At 44.1% G+C, this 23,498-nt stretch overlaps 1 protein-coding gene across 7 annotated transcripts in view; it reads left to right on the top strand.

The window, feature by feature from the left end:
- The window catches only part of AKAP13 (A-kinase anchoring protein 13), a 303,165-nt gene that overhangs the window by 564 nt on the left and 279,103 nt on the right, over positions 1–23,498 (top strand). The gene's annotated exons all lie outside the window — the stretch shown is intronic.

Below are 23,498 nucleotides of genomic sequence, written 5' to 3'. Positions count from 1 at the left end.
TATACATGGGGGCTCACCCTATACATGGGGGGGCTCACCCTATACATGGGGGCTCACCCTATACATGGGGGCTCACCCTATACATGGGGGCTCACCCTATACATGGGGGCTCACCCTATACATTGGGGGCTCACCCTATACATGGGGGGCTCACCCTATACATGGGGGCTCACCCTATACATTGGGGGCTCACCCTATACATGGGGGGCTCACCCTATACATGGGGGCTCACCCTATACATGGGGGCTCACCCTATACATGGGGGCTCACCCTATACATGGGGGCTCACCCTATACATGGGGGCTCACCCTATACATGGGGGCTCACCCTATGCATGGGGGCTCACCCTATGCATGGGGGCTCACCCTATGCATGGGGCTCACCCTATACATGGGGGGCTCACCCTATACATGGGGGCTCACCCTATACATGGGGGGCTCACCCTATACATGGGGGCTCACCCTATGCATGGGGGCTCACCCTATACATGGGGGCTCACCCTATGCATGGGGGCTCACCCTATGCATGGGGCTCACCCTATACATGGGGGGCTCACCCTATACATGGGGGCTCACCCTATGCATGGGGGCTCACCCTATGCATGGGGGCTCACCCTATGCATGGGGGCTCACCCTATGCATGGGGCTCACCCTATACATGGGGGGCTCACCCTATACATGGGGGGCTCACCCTATACATGGGGGGCTCACCCTATACATGGGGGCTCACCCTATACATGGGGGGGCTCACCCTATACGGGGGGGCTCACCCTATACATGGGGGCTCACCCTATACATGGGGGCTCACCCTATACATGGGGGCTCACCCTATACATGGGGGGGCTCACCCTATACATGGGGGGGCTCACCCTATACATGGGGGGGCTCACCCTATACATGGGGGGGCTCACCCTATACATGGGGGGGCTCACCCTATACATGGGGGGGCTCACCCTATACATGGGGGGGCTCACCCTATACATGGGGGGGCTCACCCTATACATGGGGGGGCTCACCCTATACATGGGGGGGCTCACCCTATACATGGGGGGGCTCACCCTATACATGGGGGGGCTCACCCTATACATTGGGGGGGCTCACGGTCACCTGGACCATATCTGCTGTGCCTGCCAGTAATAATGCCAGCTGCCGGGCAGGCTGTCACCCCGGTTCCCGGCAGACATGGGGCACCTTTATTGGAAACTTCAGTATTTTTTTTTTTTTTACAAGAGTGGCATAAATGGTAATTCCACAGTATAGTCCTCTGTGATTACTTGTGATATAGTCCTCCGTGTCACTCCTGTGATTACTTGTGATATAGTCCTCCGTGTCACTCCTGTGATTACTTGTGAAATAGTCCTCCGTGTCACTCCTGTGATTACTTGTGATATAGTCCTCCGTGTCACTCCTGTGATTACTTGTGATATAGTCCTCCGTGTCACTCCTGTGATTACTTGTGATATAGTCCTCCGTGTCACTCCTGTGATTACTTGTGATATAGTCCTCCGTGTCACTCCTGTGATTACTTGTGATATAGTCCTCCGTGTCACTCCTGTGATTACTTGTGATATAGTCCTCCGTGTCACTCCTGTGATTACTTGTGATATAGTCCTCCGTGTCACTCCTGTGATTACTTGTGATATAGTCCTCCGTGTCACTCCTGTGATCACTTGTGATATAGTCCTCCGTGTCACTCCTGTGATCACTTGTGATATAGTCCTCCGTGTCACTCCTGTGATCACTTGTGATATAGTCCTCCGTGTCACTCCTGTGATCACTTGTGATATAGTCCTCCGTGTCACTCCTGTGATCACTTGTAACATAGTAACATACAGGTCCTTCTCAAAAAATTAGCATATAGTGTTAAATTTCATTATTTACCATAATGTAATGATTACAATTAAACTTTCATATATTATAGATTCATTATCCACCAACTGAAATTTGTCAGGTCTTTTATTGTTTTAATACTGATGATTTTGGCATACAACTCCTGATAACCCAAAAAACCTGTCTCAATAAATTAGCATATGAAGAAAAGGTTCTCTAAACGACCTATTACCCTAATCTTCTGAATCAACTAATTAACTCTAAACACATGCAAAAGATACCTGAGGCTTTTATAAACTCCCTGCCTGGTTCATTACTCAAAACCCCCATCATGGGTAAGACTAGCGACCTGACAGATGTCAAGAAGGCCATCATTGACACCCTCAAGCAAGAGGGTAAGACCCAGAAAGAAATTTCTCAACAAATAGGCTGTTCCCAGAGTGCTGTATCAAGGCACCTCAATGGTAAGTCTGTTGGAAGGAAACAATGTGGCAGAAAACGCTGTACAACGAGAAGAGGAGACCGGACCCTGAGGAAGATTGTGGAGAAGGACCGATTCCAGACCTTGGGGAACCTGAGGAAGCAGTGGACTGAGTCTGGTGTGGAAACATCCAGAGCCACCGTGCACAGGCGTGTGCAGGAAATGGGCTACAGGTGCCGCATTCCCCAGGTAAAGCCACTTTTGAGCTACAGAGAAGCAGCACTGGACTGTTGCTAAGTGGTCCCAAGTACTTTTTTCTGATGAAAGCAAATTTTGCATGTCATTCGGAAATCAAGGTGCCAGAGTCTGGAGGAAGACTGGGGAGAAGGAAATGCCAAAATGCCTGAAGTCCAGTGTCAAGTACCCACAGTCAGTGATGGTGTGGGGTGCCATGTCAGCTGCTGGTGTTGGTCCACTGTGTTTCATCAAGGGCAGGGTCAATGCAGCTAGCTATCAGGAGATTTTGGAGCACTTCATGCTTCCATCGGCTGAAATGCTTTATGGAGATGAAGATTTCATTTTTCAGCACGACCTGGCACCTGCTCACAGTGCCAAAACCACTGGTAAATGGTTTACTGACCATGGTACTACTATGCTCAATTGGCCTGCCAACTCTCCTGACCTGAACCCCATAGAGAATCTGTGGGATATTGTGAAGAGAAAGTTGAGAGACGCAAGACCCAACACTCTGGATGAGCTTAAGGCCGCTATTGAAGCATCCTGGGCCTCCATAACATCTCAGCAGTGTCACAGGCTGATTGCCTCCATGCCACGCCGCATTGAAGCAGTCATTTCTGCCAAAGGATTCCCGACCAAGTATTGAGTGCATAACTGAACATTATTATTTGTTGGTTTTTTTGTTTGTTATTAAAAAACACTTTTATTTGATTGGATGGGTGAAATATGCTAATTTATTGAGACAGGTTTTTTGGGTTATCAGGAGTTGTATGCCAAAATCATCAGTATTAAAACAATAAAAGACCTGACAAATTTCAGTTGGTGGATAATGAATCTATAATATATGAAAGTTTAATTGTAATCATTACATTATGGTAAATAATGAAATTTAACACTATATGCTAATTTTTTGAGAAGGACCTGTACTTATACATGGTTATTAGATCGCCCCTCAGTCGTCTTTTTTCTAGACTAAATAATCCTAATTTCGCTAATCTATCTGGGTATTGTAGTTCTCCCATCCCCTTTAATAATTTTGTTGCCCTCCTTTGTACTCTCTCTAGTTCCATTATATCCTTCCTGAGCACCGGTGCCCAAAACTGGACACAGTACTCCATGTGCGGTCTAACTAGGGATTTGTACAGAGGCAGTATAATGCTCTCATCATGTGTATCCAGACCTCTTTTAATGCACCCCATGATCCTGTTTGCCTTGGCAGCTGCTGCCTGGCACTGGCTGCTCCAGGTAAGTTTATCATTAACTAGGATCCCCAAGTCCTTCTCCCTGTCAGATTTACCCAGTGGTTTCCCGTTCAGTGTGTAATGGTGATATTGATTCCCTCTTCCCATGTGTATAACCTTACATTTATCATTGTTAAACCTCATCTGCCACCTTTCAGCCCAAGTTTCCAACTTATCCAGATCCATCTGTAGCAGAATACTATCTTCTCTTGTATTAACTGCTTTACATAGTTTTGTATCATCTGCAAATATCGATATTTTACTGTGTAAACCTTCTACCAGATCATTAATGAATATGTTGAAGAGAACAGGTCCCAATACTGACCCCTGCGGTACCCCACTGGTCACAGCGACCCAGTTAGAGACTATACCATTTATAACCACCCTCTGCTTTCTATCACTAAGCCAGTTACTAACCCATTTACACACATTTTCCCCCAGACCAAGCATTCTCATTTTGTGTACCAACCTCTTGTGCGGCACGGTATCAAACGCTTTGGAAAAATCGAGATATACCACGTCCAATGACTCACCGTGGTCCAGTCTATAGCTTACCTCTTCATAAAAACTGATTAGATTGGTTTGACAGGAGCGATTTCTCATAAACCCATGTGATATAGTCCTCCGTGTCACTCCTGTGATCACTTGTGATATAGTCCTCCGTGTCACTCCTGTGATCACTTGTGATATAGTCCTCCGTGTCACTCCTGTGATCACTTGTGATATAGTCCTCCGTGTCACTCCTGTGATCACTTGTGATATAGTCCTCCGTGTCACTCCTGTGATCACTTGTGATATAGTCCTCCGTGTCACTCCTGTGATCCCTTGTGATATAGTCCTCCGTGTCACTCCTGTGATCCCTTGTGATATAGTCCTCCGTGTCACTCCTGTGATCCCTTGTGATATAGTCCTCCGTGTCACTCCTGTGATCCCTTGTGATATAGTCCTCCGTGTCACTCCTGTGATCCCTTGTGATATAGTTCTCCGTGTCACCGCTGTACTCCCACACTATAGCACGCCGTGTCATTCCAGCGATCCCTCGTTACGGTCCTCCGTGTCACTCCGGCGATCCCTCGTTACGGTCCTCCATGTCACTCCAGCGAACCCTCGCTATTTTTTTTATTATTATTATTATTTATTTATATAGCACCATTGATTCCATGGTGCTGTACATGAGAAGGGGTTACATACAAGTTACAAATATCACATACAGTAAACAAACTAACAATGACGGACTGATACAGAGGGGCGAGGACCCTGCCCTTGCGGGCTTACATTCTACAGGATTATGGGGAAGGAGACAGTAGGTTGAGGGTTGCAGGAGCTCCGGTGTTGGTGAGGCGGTAGCTCCGGTGTTGGTGAGGCGATAGCTTCGTTGGTGATGAGGCAGCAGCGGTGTCAGTGTAGGCTTTCCTGAAGAGATGAGTTTTCAGGTTCCGTCTGAAGGATCCGACTGTGGTTGATAGTCGGACGTGTTGGGGCAGAGAGTTCCAGAGGATGGGGGATATTCGGGAGAAGTCTTGGAGGCGATTGGATGAGGAGCGAATAAGTGTGGAGGAGAGAAGGAGGTCTTGGGAGGACCGGAGGTCACGTGAGGGAAGATATAGCACACCGTCTCATTCCGGCCATGCTTCGTTACAGTCCTCCATGTCACTCCGGCGATCCCTCGCTATAGCACACCGTGTCATTCCGGCGATCCTTATTTACAGTCCTCCGCGTCACTCCGGCGAACCATCGCTATAGCACACCGTGTCACTCCGGCGAACCATCGCTATAGCACACCGTGTCACTCCGGCGATCCCTCGCTATAGCACACCGTGTCACTCCGGCGATCCCTCGCTATAGCACACCGTGTCACTCCGGCGATCCTTTGTTACAGTCCTCCGTGTCACTCCGGCGATCCCTCGCTACAGCACACCGTGTTATTCCAGTGATCCCTCTTTATAGTCCTCCGTGTCACTCCGGCAATCCCTTGCTATAGCACACCGTGTCACTCCGGCGATCCCTCGTTACGGTCCTCCATGTCACTCCGGTGGTCCCTCGCTATAGCTCACCGTGTCATTCCGGCGATCCCTCGTTACGGTCCTCCATGTCACTCCGGTGATCCCTCCGATCCCTCCCTATAGCCTTCCATGTCACTCCTGAGATCCCTTTTTCCTGCGCCTTCTTACACAAACTACACTAATACTGCAGGTTATCACATGGAGGAAAACTCCAGAAATGTTCAGTTTTCCCTTTGTACTGTGATCTGTGGATCCTTTATTGCAGGATGTTCCTACATAGACATCGTACGTTGTTCAGCCTCACACGCCACATAGTAGTCATTCTTGAACCCTGAGTATGACCGGAGAAATTCTGCACAAGCAGGCTGCCTGGCACTGTACCAACTCGGCCCCCAAACCACAGAGCCCTGGTCATGTGTTTATCCGCCAGGTCTAGGCTGGGGAAGGAGTGTAAAATGAGAGGAAATAGCATTCAGCCTCATATTGTTCTCAATCACAGCTGTCACTGGGATCACACTGGCGCTTACTAATGGGCATGGCATACATGGGGTTGGCAGACTGAGCGGTCAGCTTACTAGGGAGAAGGTTACTGTGGGCATCACTGTTCATTTCCCATCTTGATATGATAATTTTACCTATTCAAAGTATAGTGATCCCAGATCCAATCTCTTGGTCAGTGCTTTTTATTTTCATAAGGAAAGTATTGGCATAATAATGGTGTTGATCTTGAATGTGTCTAGTTCCCAAATTTGACATTGCTGAAAACGTTAACAGATTTGTCTTCAGGATTGTGGAACTGCTGGTTGTAAAGCCGTGTCGAGTTGTGCTGGCGTTGGGGACGGCTATGCTTGCATGTCTGCTTGTAACGTATCCATTAAAAACATTGGATGCAAATAGAAACCGAAGTTTGTTTTTGAACTCATCAGTTTAAAACGTAAGCGTTTTTTTTTTTGTGTTCCTTTTTTTTTCTTCTATCCATCCAATGTTCTGAGTGTGTGCAGTTCTTAAAAATGAATATTTGCTATATGGATTACATCTATGTATATGATCCGTTTTAAGTACACCTTAATATTAAAAAATATTTTGAATGGGGCAAAAAATCTTTTTTTTTTACTGTCTTGAAAAAAGATAGCAGAACAGATGCAAACTGAAGACTTTCTGGTAAACGTAAACCATATGGAAATGAATGTCCTGTACCTGAACATTTTGTTTCCAATTTTATGCTCACTAAACGAGCCATGAAAATGAAAAATGTACATGTAAGCAGAGGCTAAAACATGGCTGGAGGGGATTTGTAGCAACTCTTCTCAGTATTTCTGTGCAGTAGATTCTCACCCACTAGTCCTCAGGCAGTTCCTTTAAAGATCTTTGACCGAGATATCGTATTGTAATGGCGCTGAATGTGACCAGTTGGGCATCTTTCACAGTTACTTGGACTCCAGCTACAGGTTGCTGTTCCCATTGTCGTTGGTGTCGGAGGAGGAGGCTGTCACTATGCAGGATGTGCTTCTTGCTTTTCATGCTCTAGTTTTCTGTGTTGTCATTGAAATAACCGTCCTTTGTGTCTGTCTCTACTAGGGGCCAACAATTCCACGTTTGTAGGCTTCTGCATGCCAGGTTTGGTCACTAGTGATGGAAGGCACACTTACTAGTATTGTACCACCAAGTAGTCCAGCAGTATGTGGATTTTCCCCAACATCGTGCATGTAGCTGGCATATATTGCACTTCTCCATATTGTACGGTGCTCAGGAAGGATATAATGGAACTAGAGAGAGTACAAAGGAGGGCAACAAAATTAATAAAGGGGATGGGAGAACTACAATACCCAGATAGATTAGCGAAATTAGGATTATTTAGTCTAGAAAAAAGACGACTGAGGGGCGATCTAATAACCATGTATAAGTATATAAGGGGACAATACAAATATCTCGCTGAGGATCTGTTTATACCAAGGAAGGTGACGGGCACAAGGGGGCATTCTTTGCGTCTGGAGGAGAGAAGGTTTTTCCACCAACATAGAAGAGGATTCTTTACTGTTAGGGCAGTGAGAATCTGGAATTGCTTGCCTGAGGAGGTGGTGATAGCGAACTCAGTCGAGGGGTTCAAGAGAGGCCTGGATGTCTTCCTGGAGCAGAACAATATTGTATCATACAATTATTAGGTTCTGTAGAAGGACGTAGATCTGGGGATTTATTATGATGGAATATAGGCTGAACTGGATGGACAAATGTCTTTTTTCGGCCTTAATAACTATGTTACTATGTACCAGCTTCATAAATCAGTTTCCCACAACATGAGATAAAAGTCACATTCCCATTTTCTGACAGTTACAATAATGACATTCAGCGTGAACCCCTGGGCCTTCTCCTTTTTACATAAAACGGATTACTCTGGGGGGCTGAGATCAAGGCATTCTCCCCTGTTGTCTTGCTATCATGAGGTAAGTGCATGGAGAACTAGTTAAATCAAGTGCTATGGGGCCCGTTCATCTATGTAAGGGTAAGATGTGCCAGGTTCATTAAGACGTGTTATCTCATTTGGCGCGTCTTTCAGATGCTGTGTGAAAGCATAATGCCGGGGTCACACTTGCGTGTGCAATACGAGAAACTTGCGCATCAATACCCGGCAGTGCCGGCGGCGGTTCGGACCGGAGCGTTCAGCCGCATAGAAATACATGCAGCCACACACTCCGGTCCCGAGTGCCAGCGGCAGTGTGGGGTATTGATGTGAGAGGCTCACTCGAGTTTCTCGCATTGCACACGCAAGTGTGACCCCCGGCCTGAGAAATATTAATGCCAATTATTTTAGCTTGAGCTATGATGAAGTTGTCTTATAAACCCGGGCCACAGCACCTCTGCACGTTCCCGCTCTACAGAAAGTTGGCGGAACTTTCATAAAACCTTCAAAGTCTTAGCATTTTTCACAACTACAACATTTTGCACCATTTCAGAGTGTTTTATTCCCGATTTCCGACACAAGCTGATGAATTGGACCCATTAGAGAAATTTCAACTTAGCTATATTTTCCATCTGTATGAACTGAAGTAACCTTAACTAATATTGTCTTAAATGCTGAACATTTTCAACCTTAATAAGGAAAAAAATATGTGGCCGTAACATGGTCATATAATCCTTAAAGGGTTTATACCCAACATTAAAAGTTATTGCCTGTTTGAGGTCGGGGCTCAGAATGGAGTTGCGGGTACACGTGCTGTCACGGACTAGGCATTTCTGGGTGTTAGCTTCAGACCACCACCAATCCACAAGTTATCACCTAGCTTTTGAAAATTACAGTACATATAGTATCTAGTTTTATAGGTACTTGGAACGGTATCCTAGCGTTTTCATGTAAGCAGCCTGTTTGTATACTGATCGTCACCGTCAATTTCTTGATATCGCACATGTCTCCTATGTAGAGTTAATCCATCTTAGTAGTTGGTTGTCATTGTCGCATCAGTCACTTTTGTTTGAGGCCCTGTTTTTAGATCCCGTGGGCAGAATGCACTTAGCATTGGTCATGAAACCAATGACCTTTAAACTGTAGAGAATAATTAATCTACCCTGCACCGGTTCAGCTTTCCCAGGGTCTCTGAAGTGAAGCTGGATTGTTAAAGATCAGCCTTGTTGACTTTTGGCAGTTTCTCAACTTTTCTGCCTTGTTTTTTCCCCCTGCCACTGAAATAGTTAAACCTGTAAAGGCTGGGCTTTGTAACACCCACAATTTCATAATGACTCCACGCACCTTTTGAATTACCGTATGTGAGTTTGATCCTCTGTATTAAATGGGATAATAGCGGTATAATAATAGTCACACTGTTCTGCAATGTCACTACTAACTGGGCCTGTGAGGTCACCGACGGCAGCACCTGTACATGGTGGCTGTGTGTTCACATATATATGGGAACTATGGCTTAAGTTCCTCTGAATTACTGATGCTGCCTCTACAGTTCCAGCAAAGTGAAAGGGAATTATAGAAATCTCATGCCCACTGAGTTTATTTTTTTATTTTTTCGTGCTGCGTAAACTGACCTTCAACGCTTGTTTGAATTCCACAACATGCCAATTTCTCTTGCCAGGTACCAGGGCTGTGTAGTTGGTAAGCCAAACCTCCGAATCTGACTCCTCGATTTCCCTGACTCCCGACTCCACAGCCCTGCCTCACTACTGAACTTATACATAAAGTACAGCACAGATTAATCTCAACTAAAAGCGAGATCCTTAGATCAGGAACAGAACAGACATTTATAGGACATTTCATAACTTTCTCAAATGTACAGCGCATACTTCCTTGTACTACTGAACCTGGCGGGTGCCTTGAGGTGTTTTTTTTTCTTTAGATTTTACCCATAGAACTGCATTATGTGCTGAAAATCCATAGGTGAAAAATATACGGTATATGCGCTTTGTTTCTGCTACAGAAAAGCAATAAAAGCACAGGTGATCTACACATGATTGTATCAAAGTTTTATGAAAGCCAGATACAAGGAAGTGTCAAAAACAAAGCAGCTTAATTTAAAACTGGCCTACCAAAACGACAAATTGCACAAAAAAGCACTAGAAAATCCAATAAAAAATCGCTAGTAACCTAATAAGTGCAAAAATGCTACAGAACAGCAGCATTAATGGTATACCGGCAAGGAGGCGAAAATAGCACTTGTTGTGGACTATGAAAGGTGAACGGGGCCTATGGGAATACTTGATTTACCGTATATGCTTCCTGGCAAAAACAACAAACTGACACAGCAAAATGCAAGGTGACTGGCCTTACTGGTCTGTAATACTGATCTTCTAGGCTGTAAAAGCTCCCATACATTTGGATGAAAGTAGACGTGATGTGTAAGGAGGCCTGCCGACTGTCTCCTGACATCTTCAGTTGGAATTTCTTGTGTTTTCAGGGGAGAAATGCCACTGCCAGAGATGCTCGGCCCAGAGTCCATGGTGTGTGGCCGACAGCTATCTCATGTATATGACCAGCTTTAGACCGGTCCCTCAGATACAATATGGAAGGCATATGGATATCATACACGTGCATTTTGAACAACTCTTTACTGGACATTTTCCTATGGAATAACCGATTGATAGAAATAGCACATGCGCATTCTTTATAGTGCCTGTTTGAGTAGCCCCATAGATTCAAATTGCCTCCATATTACACACCACAAAAAATATGGACTGAGTAATGTAAAATATGCTTATGAGAGAGACTGCGACTGCCTCTTAGAGTGGGGACTATATTGGTAAGAATGTGAGACACTGAAAGTTTTTCCACCTACAAAGAATGAAGAGGTCTGTAATTTTTATTATTATTGCATGAAATAAGTATTTCATCACCTACCAACCAGCAAGAATTCTGGCTGTCACAGACCTGTTAGGCCTGGTGCCCACAGAACTAGCAGCACTTTGGACGTAGCGTATGTTTGCTGCGTTCAAAGCGAATCCTTCTATTGAACGCAGGTAAATCCGCACGTGTGCACTGAACCATGCGGATTTACTGCATTCAATGCATTTATATACATTTCTGCAAGAGACATTGACATGCTGTGATCTTGAGACGTGCCTCATATAAGTGTCCATGAGTGATCCGCAGGCGACCATGTATGTGTTGTGACAGTGAAACAGCCACGACTCATGCAGCTGTGGTGCCAGACAACTGATCAGCAGCAGCGATCAAGGAAGCCGGGTTCCCTCTGCAGCTTATTCGGTAACGCTATAGCTTTCCGAATAAGGAGGGAGTTGCACAAATTTGCTCGTTTCTAATCAAGAGGAGGCATGGGAGAAGGTCATGTGGTCAGATGAGACCAAAATAGAACTTTTGGTATCTACTCCATGCTCTGCTTTTGGAGGAAGAAGTAGTATGAGTACAACCCCAACAACACCGTCCCAACTGTGAAGCACGGTGGGGGAAACAACATGCAGTACTTTGGGGGTGCATTTCTGTTAAGGTGACAGGGCGACTGCACAGTATTAAAGGGAGGATGGATGTGGTCATGTATCGCGATATATTGGCCAACAACCTCCTTCCCTCAGTAAGAGCGCTAAAGTTGGGTCGTGGCTGGGTCTTCCAGCATGACAATGACCTGAAACACACAGCCAGGGCTACTAAGGAGTAGCTCCATAAGGAGCATTTCAAGGTCCCGGAGTAACCTAGTCAGTCTTAAGATCTGAACACAATAGAAAATTTTTGGAGGGAGCTGAAACTCAATGTTGCCTTGCAGCAGCCCCAAAACCTGACCGATTTGGAGAAATTGTGTATGGAGGAGTGGGCCAAAATCCCTCTTGCAGTGTGTACAAACTTGGTCAAGAACTACAGGACATATCTTACCTCTGTAAGGCCATGTTCACACAGTGCGTTTTTTACTGCGGAACCGCAGCTGTTTTCCATGCAGGGTACATAACAATGTAACCCTATGGAAAACAGTCACTGCTGTGCACATGATCCGTAATTTCGTTTAAAAAGCCGCGCAGAATAGCTGCGGCAAAAAAGAAGGAGCATGTCACTTCTTTTTCCTGAACCGCAGCGGTTCTGCACCCATAGACCTCCATTGTGAGGTCAAAATCGCAGTAAAACCCGCAGATCAAAAATATATCTGCGGGTTTTACTGCGATTTGATGTGCAGAACCGCTGCAGCAGGAAGTGCGGGGGAGCGGGCGGAAGTGCGTGGGCGGAGTGTGGCTGCCCCCCCGTGCTCCGATCCCGCCCCCCCGTGCTCCGATGCCCCCCCCAGTGCTCCGATGCCCCCCCCGTGCCCTAATCTCCCCCCCTTATACTTACCCGGCGTCCCGGTGTCCGTCCGGCCGTCTTCTCCCTGGGCGCCGCCATCTTGCAAAATGGTGGGCGCATGCGCAGTGCGCCCGCCGAATCTGCCGGCCGGCAGATTCGCTCCAAAGTGCATTTTGATCACTGAGATATAACCTCTCAGTGATCAAAATAAAAAAATAGTAAATGACACCCCCCCCACTTTGTCACCCCCATTGGTAGGGACAATAAAAAAATTAAGAATTTTTTTTTTTTTTTTCACTAAGGTTAGAATAGGGGTAGGGTTAGGGTTAGGGGTAGGGTTAGGAGTAGGGTTAGGGGTAGGGTTAGGGTATATTCAGCCATTTTAGCCCTAAAAAGCTTCCTAGGAAACACACAGTCTCTGCATAGAAAACTGCATCAAAAAACGCATCAAAAAACGCATCAAAAAACGACAAAAAAAGGACCAAAAAAAGGACCTGCGTTTTCTGCCAAGAGCTGCAGTTTTTTAAAAAAACTGTCCTGAAAAAAAAAGGATGGAAATCCTGAACGTGTGAACATACCCTAAGTGCTAATAAAAGTTTCTGTACCAAATATTAAGTTCTGTTTTATATTTTATCAAATACCTATTTCATGCAATAAAATGTGATTTAATTATTTAAAGATTGCAATTAGTGATGAGCGAATATACTCGTTACTCGAGATTTCCTGAGCACGCTCGGGTGACCTCCGAGTATTTTTTAGTGCTCAGAGATTGTTTTCATCACCTCAGCTGAATTATTTACATCTTAGCCAGCTTGATTACATGTGGGGATTCCCTAGCAACCAGGCAACCCCCACATGTACTTATGCTGGCTAACAGATGTAAATCATTCAGCTGTAGTGATGAAAACTAAATCTCCAAGCACTAAAAAATACTCTGAGGTCACCCAAGCGTGCTCGAGAAATCTCAAGTAACGAGTATATTCGCTCATCACTAATCGTAATGTGATTTTCTCTTTTTTTTTTTTTTTTAAGAATCTTTCTCTCACAGTTGAAGTGTACCTAAGATAAAAATTACAGCCCACTCTATTTGTAGGTGGGAAAACTTGCAAAATTGGCAGTGTATCAAATACTTACCGTATTTTCCCCTCTGTACCTAATGAGGCTACCACGTCAGGAGGCAATGCCCAGAGCGTGCATCACTTACTGGGAGAGCCAGTGCCAACACCTCTGGAACTGCACCAGCATGGGAGGGGAGAATAGGTGTTTTTATTTTACATGGCGGAAACATGGGGATTGAGAATGGATTGGTTGAGTAGTGGATAGCCCATTTTAAGGCCAAGCCAAGTGTTTAATTCAGAATTTCGTACGTTTGGTGGACATAGTGTATCTACTCAGCTACGTCAGGTTTGTTAAAAAAATAAATAAAAAATAATTGAAACATTTTTTCCTTTTCTTTAGTACCATAATTTTTTTTTTTATAGCGGTAAGGAAGCTTGATAAACTATTTTCATTGATAAATGGTCATTGTGAGAAGGATTCTCTAAAATCCTGTTTAATACAATTGCCACAAAAGCAATACATTTTTGTTTTTCTTTTTAAGAAATCTGAAATAACAAGTCTATGAATCAGCTTGCATACATGTCACACACTACCATTGGCGGACATTAATGGCAATATTTCAATATAAAACACAGTACATGATGCCGATCTGGATGTGCCGGGATAGTGCTGGTGGACGCCTACATAAGAGTCTCGGACATAATTAACAAGCAAAATTGTGGGTCATGTTAGGCATGGCCACACACAGTGGGTAAGGAAAGTATTCATTTCCCTTTACATTTTTCACTCTGTTTCATAGCAGCCATTTGGTAAATTCAAAAAAGTCCATTTTATTCTCATTGATGTACACTCTGCACCCTATCTTGACTGAAAAAAACAGAAATGTAGAACTTTTTGCATATTAAAAAAGAAAAGTTGAAATATCACAGTCATAAGTATTCAGTCCCTTTGCTCAGTATTGAGTAGAAGCACCCCTTTGAGCTAGTACAGCCATGAGTCTTCTTGGGAATGATGCAACAAGTTTTTCACACCTGGATTTGGGGATCCTCTGCCATACTTCCTTGCAGATCCTCTCTGTTCCGTCAGGTTGGATGTGAACATTGGTGGACAGCCATTTTCAGGTCTTTCCAGAGATGCTCAGTTGGGTTTAGGTCAGGGCTCTGGCTGGGTCAGTCAAGAATGGTCACAGAGTTGTTCTGAAGCCACTCCTTTGTTATTTTAGCTGTGTGCTTCGGGTCATTGTCTTGTTGGAAGGCGAACCTTCCGCCAAGTCTAAGATCCAGAGTACTTTTGAAGAGGTTTTCATTCAGGATATCTCTGTACTTGGCAGCATTCATGTTTCCTTCAATGACAATTAGTCATCCTGTCCTAGCAGCTGAAAAATACCCCCATAGCATGATGTTGCCACCACCATGTTTCACTGTTGGGATTGTATTGGGCATGTGATGAGCAGTGCCTGGTTTTCTCCGCTCATACCACTTAGAATTATTACCAAAAAGGTCTATCTTCATCTTATCAGACCACAGAATCTTATTTTTCATAGTCTGGGAGTCCTTCGTGTGTTTTTTAGCAAACTCTATGCATGCTTTCATATGTCTTGCACTGAGAAAAGGCTTCTGTGCGGTCACTCTGCCATACAGGCCCAACTGGTGGAGGGCTGCAGTGATGGTGATCTATCGATATATCGACAGATAATAGGTATATAATAGATATATCTATAGATAGATAATACCAAGCCCGATGTTTAGTAATAAACATAATAAAATGGTACACACAAAGTTAGGCTGGGATCACACATGCGATAAACTCGGACGAGTCTCGCTTCTTAATACCCGGCACTGCCGCTGGCACTCAGAACCGGAGCGTGCGGCTGCATGTATTTCTATGCAGCCGCACGCTCCGCTCCCGAGTGATGCCATGTGTGATCCCGGCCTTAAATAAAGACACACACACAAAATCTGCGTTAGGCCGGGGTTACACTGCCGCCGGCCCTTGGGAACGGAATGTGCGGCTGCATTTATTTCTCGTGTGACCCTGGCCTTAAATGCAATATCTGTTTCATTAAAAAAAAAAAATGGTGTGGGCTCCAGCACAATTTTCTGCGACAGAGAGGGAAAGCCAGCGACTGGGGGACCGATGTTTGTAGCCTGGGAAGGGGTTAATACCCATAGAGCTTCCCAGGCTATGAATATCGGCCCGCAGCTGTATATTTAGTCTTTACTGGCTATTTAAAATAGGGGGACCCCCCCCCCCCAAAAAAAAAGACACTTGGGGGTCCCCCATGATTGATAGCCAGAAAGGCTATGCAGACAGCTGGGGGTTGATATTCATAGCCTAGAGAGAGGCCATGGATATTGCGCCCCCCCCCCGGCTGCAAATACCAGCTCCCAGCCACCCCAGAAATGGCGCATCTGTAAGTTGCGCCAATTCCGGCGCTTAGCCTCTCTTCCCACTGCCCTGTAGCGGTGGCATATGGGGTAATAAGGGGCTAATGTCACCTTTTGTAAGGTGACATTAGCCCCTTCACCCCGTAGCCTGTTTTCAACTTCCTGACCAGGCCATTTTTTTCAATTCTGACCACTGTCACTTTGAGGTCATAACTCTGAAACGCTTCAACAGATCATGGTGATTCTGAGATTTTCTCGTGACATATTGTACTTTATGATAGTGGTAAAATTTCTTCGACGTGACTTGCGTTTATTTGTGGAAAAAATAGAAATTTGGTGAAAATTTTGAAAATTTTGCAACTTTTAGTTTTTATGCCCTTAAATTAGTCATATCATGCAAAGTAGTTAATAACATTACCCACATGTCTGCTTTACATTAGCACAATTTTGTAAACATAATTATTTTTAAGTTACAAGGGTTAAAAGTTGACCAGCGATTTCTCACAACGAAATTTGCAAAACCATTTTTTTAGGGACCACCTCACACTTGAAGTCACTTTGAGGGGTCTATATGACAGAAAATGCCCAAAAGTGACACCATTCTAAAAACTGCACCCCTCAGGGTACTCAAACTACATTCTAAAAGCTTATTAACTCTTCAGGTGCTTCACAGGAATTTTTTGAATGTTTAGATAAAATTGAACATTTACCTTTTTTCCACAAAATTTTTACTTCAGATCCAATTTGTTTTATTTTACCAAGGGTAACAGGAGAAATTGGACCACAAAAGTCGTTGTACAATTTGTCCTGAGTACGCCGATACCCCATATGTGGGGGTAAACCACTGTTTAGGCACATGGCAGAGCTCGGAAGGGAAGGAGCCATTTGACTTTTCAATGGAAAATTTGCTTTAATTGAGATCGGACACCATGTCGCGTTTGGAGAGCCCCTGATGTGCCTAAACTGTGGAAACCCCCAAGTGACACCATTTCGGAAAGTAGACCCCCTAAGGAACTTACCTAGATGTGTTGTGATAACTTTGAACTCCCAAGTGTTTTGCTAAAGTTTATAACGCAGAGCTGTGAAAATAAAAAATATATTTTCTTCCACAAAAATGATATTTTAGCCCCCAAATTTTTATTTTTCCAAGGGTATCAGGAGAAATTGGACCCCAAAAGTTGTTGTCCAATTTCTCCTGAGTACGCTGATACCCCATATGTTTGGGGGAACCACTGCTTGGGCGCACGGCAGAGCTCGGAAGGGAAGCAGCGCTGTTTGGAATGCTGACTTGGATGGATTGGTCTGCAGGCGTCACGTTGCATTTGCAGAGCCCCTGATGTACCTAAGCAGTAGAAACCCCCCACAAGTGACCCCATATTGGAAACTAGACCCCCCCCAAGGAACTTATCTAGATGTGTTGTGAGAACTTTGAACCCCCAAGTGTTTCACTACAGTTTATAACACAGAGCCATGAAAATAAAACATCTTTTTTTTCCACAAGAATTATTTTTTAGCCCCCGGTTTTGTTTTTTTCCCAAGGGTATCAGGAGAAATTGGACCCCCAAAAATTGTTGTCCAATTTTTCTTGAGTACGTTGATGCCCCATTTGTTGGGGTAAACCCGTGTTTGGGCGCACGGGAGAGCTCGGAAGGGAAGGAGCACTGTTTTACTTTTTCAACGCAGAATTGGCTGGAATTGAGATCGGACGCCATGTCGCGTTTGGAGAGCCCCTGATGTGCCTAAACAGTGGAAACCCCCCAATTATAACTGAAACCCTAATGCAAACACACCCCTAACCCTAATCCCAACCCTAATCCCCAACCCTAAATGTAATCCAAACCCTAAGTTTAGCCCCAACCCTAACTTTAGCCCAAACCCTTACCCTAATGGGAAAATGGAAATAAATGCATTTTTTAAAATTTTATTATTTTTCCCTAACTAAGAAGGTGATGAAGGAGTTTGATTTACATTTATAGTGTTTTTTTTGGCGGATTTTTACGATTGGGAGCCGTCATACACTGAAAGATGCTTTTTATTGCAAAAAATAGTTCTTGCATCACCACATTTTGAGAGCTATAATTTATACATATTTTGGCCCAGAGAGTCATATGAGGTCTTGTTTTTTGCGGGACGAGTTGACGTTTTTATTGGTACCATTTTCGGGCACATGACTTTTTTTTATCGCTTTTTATTCTGATTTTTGGGAGGCAGAATGAACAAAAACCAGCAATTCCTTAATTTCTTTTAATCAGCTGATTGTGAGAACCAGCCAAGTGACTGGAGATAACCCCTGGTCACGTGCACGGCAGTTCTCACGGTAACCTAAGTTACCGCCTGGTCCTGGCGGGACAGGTAAGAGATTATTTAAATTAGTAAACATGCGTTATAAGCTGCGTTTACGCAGTTTTACCGCATCTAATGATAGCCTATGGGAATATTACAGTGCGGCGACGGAGCGGCGCTGCATTGTAAACAGACATGCTGCATTCTGGAAAGACGCGCCACATGTCCGTATCCACAGGTCTGCCGCCTGCGTCTTCTAACGCATAGCAGAGACTGGATTTCAGGAAATCCCCTCCACTATGCTGTAACATCTGGGCGCTGCGGCTCTACGCAGCGTCAAACACGCAGCAATTCCTGACCGTGGAAACATACCCTTACTGTATGGAAAACCCAGATCTGGTTATACAGCACTTAATCCGTGATATACCCTCACCTACTGTATCCTCACCCATCCCTTGTAGATTGTGAGCCTTCGCGGACAGGGTCCTCATTCCTCCTGTACCAGTTATGACTTGTACTGTTTAAGATTATTGTACTTGTTTTTATTATGTATACCCCTCCTCACATGTAAAGCGCCATGGAATAAATGGCGCTATAACAATTAATAATTATAATAATAATAATAATATCCAACCCTGCTCCTGATCAGTGTGCAAATTACAACTGAATTCTGGGGCATTTAGCTTGACAAATATGTCCTGAGGTCTAAAGTTTTTATGAAATGAGTTATATTTTAAGAAAACATTTGACTAATTAGACATGCTGAGTGCTCACTTGTTGACTCCTTAAGTATATTTATATGTATCCTTAACTTTTTTTTATTATGCTTTTTATACTAGGTTAATATATATCAAGTCACATCCAGGGTAGTACTTTAGGTCTGAAGACTGATACTTTGGATTGTTGATTGGGGTTTACTGAGCGTAATGAGATCTACTGTAATAGACAGATTTAAGGTAGTCTTTAGAGGGGAGCAGTGTTATCAGTTTTGGAAAAAGCAATCCTGAACAATAGCAAAGAGTGTGAGAATTAGGGGATGAAAAGTTCTGAGGACCATGGGGATAGGTTTAGCTGAGAGTGTCCACTTCAGGTGTTACACTTTAAAAGCATTTTCTGCAACTGTCATGATCAAAAGTTTTTTATATACTGTATATTATAGACGCTGCAAGTAGCTGGTGATCTCAAGACCATAAGAAAGGAAGGGGAGTCGGAATATGCTCACAAAGTGTGGAAAAAATGACCTCCATAAAGATGCGGCGCATGGACTCCAGACCGACTTGTATAAACTTCAAAGGGGTGGGGTATGTTGCAACTGGTAGGTGCTCTTAAAAGAGGACCTCCTTGAGTGTTTGCCCATTTTAGAACAGTTATAATGACCTCTTAATAACTTTTGTAATGTAAACTGACTGCCTTCTTCAAGTTGGTGCTGCTCTGCTGATCCTGGAACTTTTTTTTCCATGCTTGTCCATTCTAAAGTCAGCAATGATGGTGCAGATTTTCCATTCAACCAACTGGGCGTGTAGCAGAGAACTTCTCTGTGGGTCAGAGTTGGTACACGTTTCTATTTAAACCTTCTGTGTATTCCATTTTCATTATACTATGACTAAGGGCGAATTATTTCAAGAAATGTTACCAGTAGTTTTTCTTTTTTGCTCTATATTTATTTATTTTTATATTTTAAATGACCACTAATAAAGTAAAAGATTTTTTATCAACGGTTGGCTGTGTCGGTATTCCTTCTACATACCTAAATGTAAAATCAAGTGAAAAGTCCTCTATAATCATAAATCTGGGCCTATAAGTAAAGCTCAAACATAACACTTCTGTACCTTTTACATATTGAACCATATCCCTAATTTAGTTTTTTTTTTCTTCTTAGAAATATATCGGTGAATCTGCATGTCTGATCGTATTTGAGCTTGTAAATTTACATTGTGTTATAAAATCTTTCCTCCCCTTGGTGGCATACCTTCTGATGGGCGCTCTTACCCTGTGCATGTCACACCCAGGGTTTGTATGTGATTTTACATATACAGTAGGTACAGTGTGGAGCGCGGTAATTTGCTGATTTGGGAATGAAATAAAAAAATTATGATCATTAGAAAAATTTATTTTATATTTTAATTATACTGAACAGTAATGGAATTTTTAAATTACATGGTTTTAAATAGTGTATCTGGCAAATGTCGACCTTCGCTATCCACACACTGCTGCATACGTTTTCTGAAGTTTTCATGAACTCTAACAAGCATGTCCACTGGTATTCTGGAAATTTCAGCTTCAATATTGTTCCTTAGGTCTTCCAAGGTGTTGGGACGGTTGATATACACCTTAGACTTCAGGTAACCCCAAAGGAAAAAATCGCATGGGGCTAAATCTGGTGAGCGTGCTGGCCAGTTCACATCTCCCCTCAAAGAGATAAGCCGTCCAGGAAACATTTGCCTCAAACAATTCATGGTAACCCTCGCTGTGTGTGCAGTGGCACCATCCTGTTGGAACCATGTATCCTCTAGTTCCATTGCCTCAAGAGCCGGCTGAAAATAATCCTATATCATAGACAAGTACCGTTCGGAGTTCACAGTTATGGCACGACCATTATCCTGAAAAAAGTAAGGACCAATGATGCCTACTGGTGATATGGCGCACCACACAGTGACGCGGTCCGAATGCAGAGGTCTCTCGTGAACTTCTCTGGGGTTTGTTTCACTCCAGTAACGCATATTTTGTTTGTTTACACACCCACTGAGGTGAAAATGTGCCTCATCAGAAAAAAACACAATTGCGTCACGGGGTATCGTTGCTAACATGTCTTCACAAGAGGTCCGCCGTGTCAAATAGTCCCATGCTGACAAATGTTGGACCACGCACATTTTATACGGGTGAAAATTCAGTTCATCATGAAGAATCCGGTGGAGAGAACGTCTTGAAATGCCAAGAGCAAATGATTGCTTCCTAGCAGAGCGTTTCGGAGATTGCAGTACTGCTGCTCTAACTCTCTCGATGTTTTGTGGTGTTGTAATCCTTCTCTCAGGTCCCCTTCGTACACATGACACATTCCCTGCTGTTCTGAATGCATTCACCCAATTTACAATTGATTGCCGTCCAGGAACACGTCCGCGTGGAGGAACAGCGAATTGTAAACGAAAAGCACGCTGCACTGCAATGATCGAGTGGGCATTTGAAAAATACGCTTCAACACAAAATGACCTCTCCTCACGTGTCCACTGCATGATGGCAACTGAAAGGCAGAGGAATACAAATCTCCCATCAGCCACTGTAAGCCACACCCACTCTCCCCTCTCTTCGACCGACAGTGCCGCCACAGCATGCAGTGCAAAAAAGCAAATTACCGCGCTCCACCCTGTACATGGATCCATTGCAGTCTTTAGTTTGAAACTTGCAGCTTCAGCAGCCGTATTCTAATCTGGAGATTTTTCACTGTGTGAAAATGCACTTGAGAAATGGTACTATGCATTAGCACGTGGCGTCCTGGCTGGTACCGTGCTGTGGCACCTGGCGTCCTGGCTGGTGCTGTGCTGCGGCACATGGCATCCTGGCTGGTATTGTAGTGCGGAACGTGGCATCCTGGCTGGTGCCGTGCTGTGGCACCCTGGCTGGAATTGTTGTGCGGCACGTGGCGTGCTGGCTGGTATTGTAGTGCGGCACTTGGTGTCCTGGCTGGTGCTGTGCTGCGTCACGTGGCACCCTGGCTGGTGCTCTGTTGTGGCACATGGTGTCCTGGCTGGTACTGAAACAGTTTGAATCCTGCTGACTGCTATATAGCACTATAATTTTTTTTGTGGTGATGTTGTTTTGCTATATTTTTAAAAATCTCTTCCTAAACTAAATGTGGCGGTATCCTGTGAGGGAGGTTGTGGTAAGCTATTCCTGGAGCTTTTCATTTTGAAAAGACTAATCTTCTGTGGGATAATCACCTGTTCTTTCTTTGACATCAGCTGTTCTTGAAGAGAACTGGCAAGCGTGAGCATGGACTATGTGGAAGACGGCTCCGCCGGTCTCTCATGTGCACCTACAGTCATGGCCAAAAGTATTAACACCCCTGCAATTCTGTCATATAATACTCAGTTTCTTCCTGAAAATGATTGCAAACACAAATTCTTTGGTATTATCTTCATTTAATTTGTCTTAAATGAAAAAACACAAAAAGAATTGTCCTAAAGCCAAATTGGATATAATTCCACACCAAACATATAAAAAAGGGGGTGGACAAAAGTATTGACACTGTTCAAAAAATCATGTGATGCTTCTCTAATTTTTGTAATTAACAGCACCTGCAACTTACCTGTGGCACCTAACAGGTGTTGGCACTAACTAAATCACACTTGCAGCCAGTTGACATGGATTAAAGTTGACTCAACCTCTGTCCTGTGTCCTTGTGTGTTCCACATTGGTCTTCTTTCTTTTCTCTATGCTCAAAGAACTGTCTGAGGACTTGAGAAACCAAATTGTGAGGAAGCATGAGCAATCTCAAGGCTACAAGTCCATCTCCAAAGACCTGAATGTTCCTTTGTCTACCGTGCACAGTGTCATCAAGAAATTTAAGGCCCATGGCACTGTGGCTAATCTCCCTAGATGTGGACGGAAAAGAAAAATTGACAAGAGATTTCAACGCAGGATTGTGCGGATGTTGGATAAAGAACCTCGACTAACATCCAAACAAGTTCAAGCTGCCCTGCAGTCCGAGGGTACAACAGTGTCAACCCGTACTATCCGCCGGCGTCTGAATGAAAAGGGACTTGTATGGTAGGAGACCCAGGAAGACCCCACTTCTTACCCCGAGACATAAAAAAGCCAAGCTGGAGTTTGCCAAAACTTACCTGAAAAAGCGTAAAACGTTTTGGAAGAATGTTCTCTGGTCAGATGAGACAAAAGTAGAGCTTTTTGGGCAAAGGCATCAACATAGAGTTTACAGGAAAAAAAAAAGAGGCATTCAAAGAAAAGAACACGGTCCCTACAGTCAAACATGGCGGAGGTTCCCTGATGTTTTGGGGTTGCTTTGCTGCCTCTGGCATTGGACCGCTTGACCGTGTGCATGGCATTATGAAGTCTGAAGACTACCAACAAATTTTGCAGCGTAATGTAGGACCCAGTGTGAGAAACCTAGGTCTCCCTTAGAGGTCATGGGTCTTCCAGCAGGACAATGACCCAAAACACACTTCAAAAGCATTAGAAAATGGTTTGAGAGAAAGCACTGGAGACTTCTAAGGTGGCCAGCAATGAGTCCAGACCTGAATTCCATAGAACACCTGTGGAAAGATCTAAAAATGGCAGTTTGGAGAAGGAACCCTTCAAATAT

The sequence above is a fragment of the Ranitomeya imitator genome, chromosome 4 (genome assembly GCF_032444005.1).
Source record: "Ranitomeya imitator isolate aRanImi1 chromosome 4, aRanImi1.pri, whole genome shotgun sequence".
Lineage (NCBI taxonomy): Eukaryota > Metazoa > Chordata > Amphibia > Anura > Dendrobatidae > Ranitomeya > Ranitomeya imitator.
This window is presented reverse-complemented; position numbering and strand designations above follow the sequence as displayed.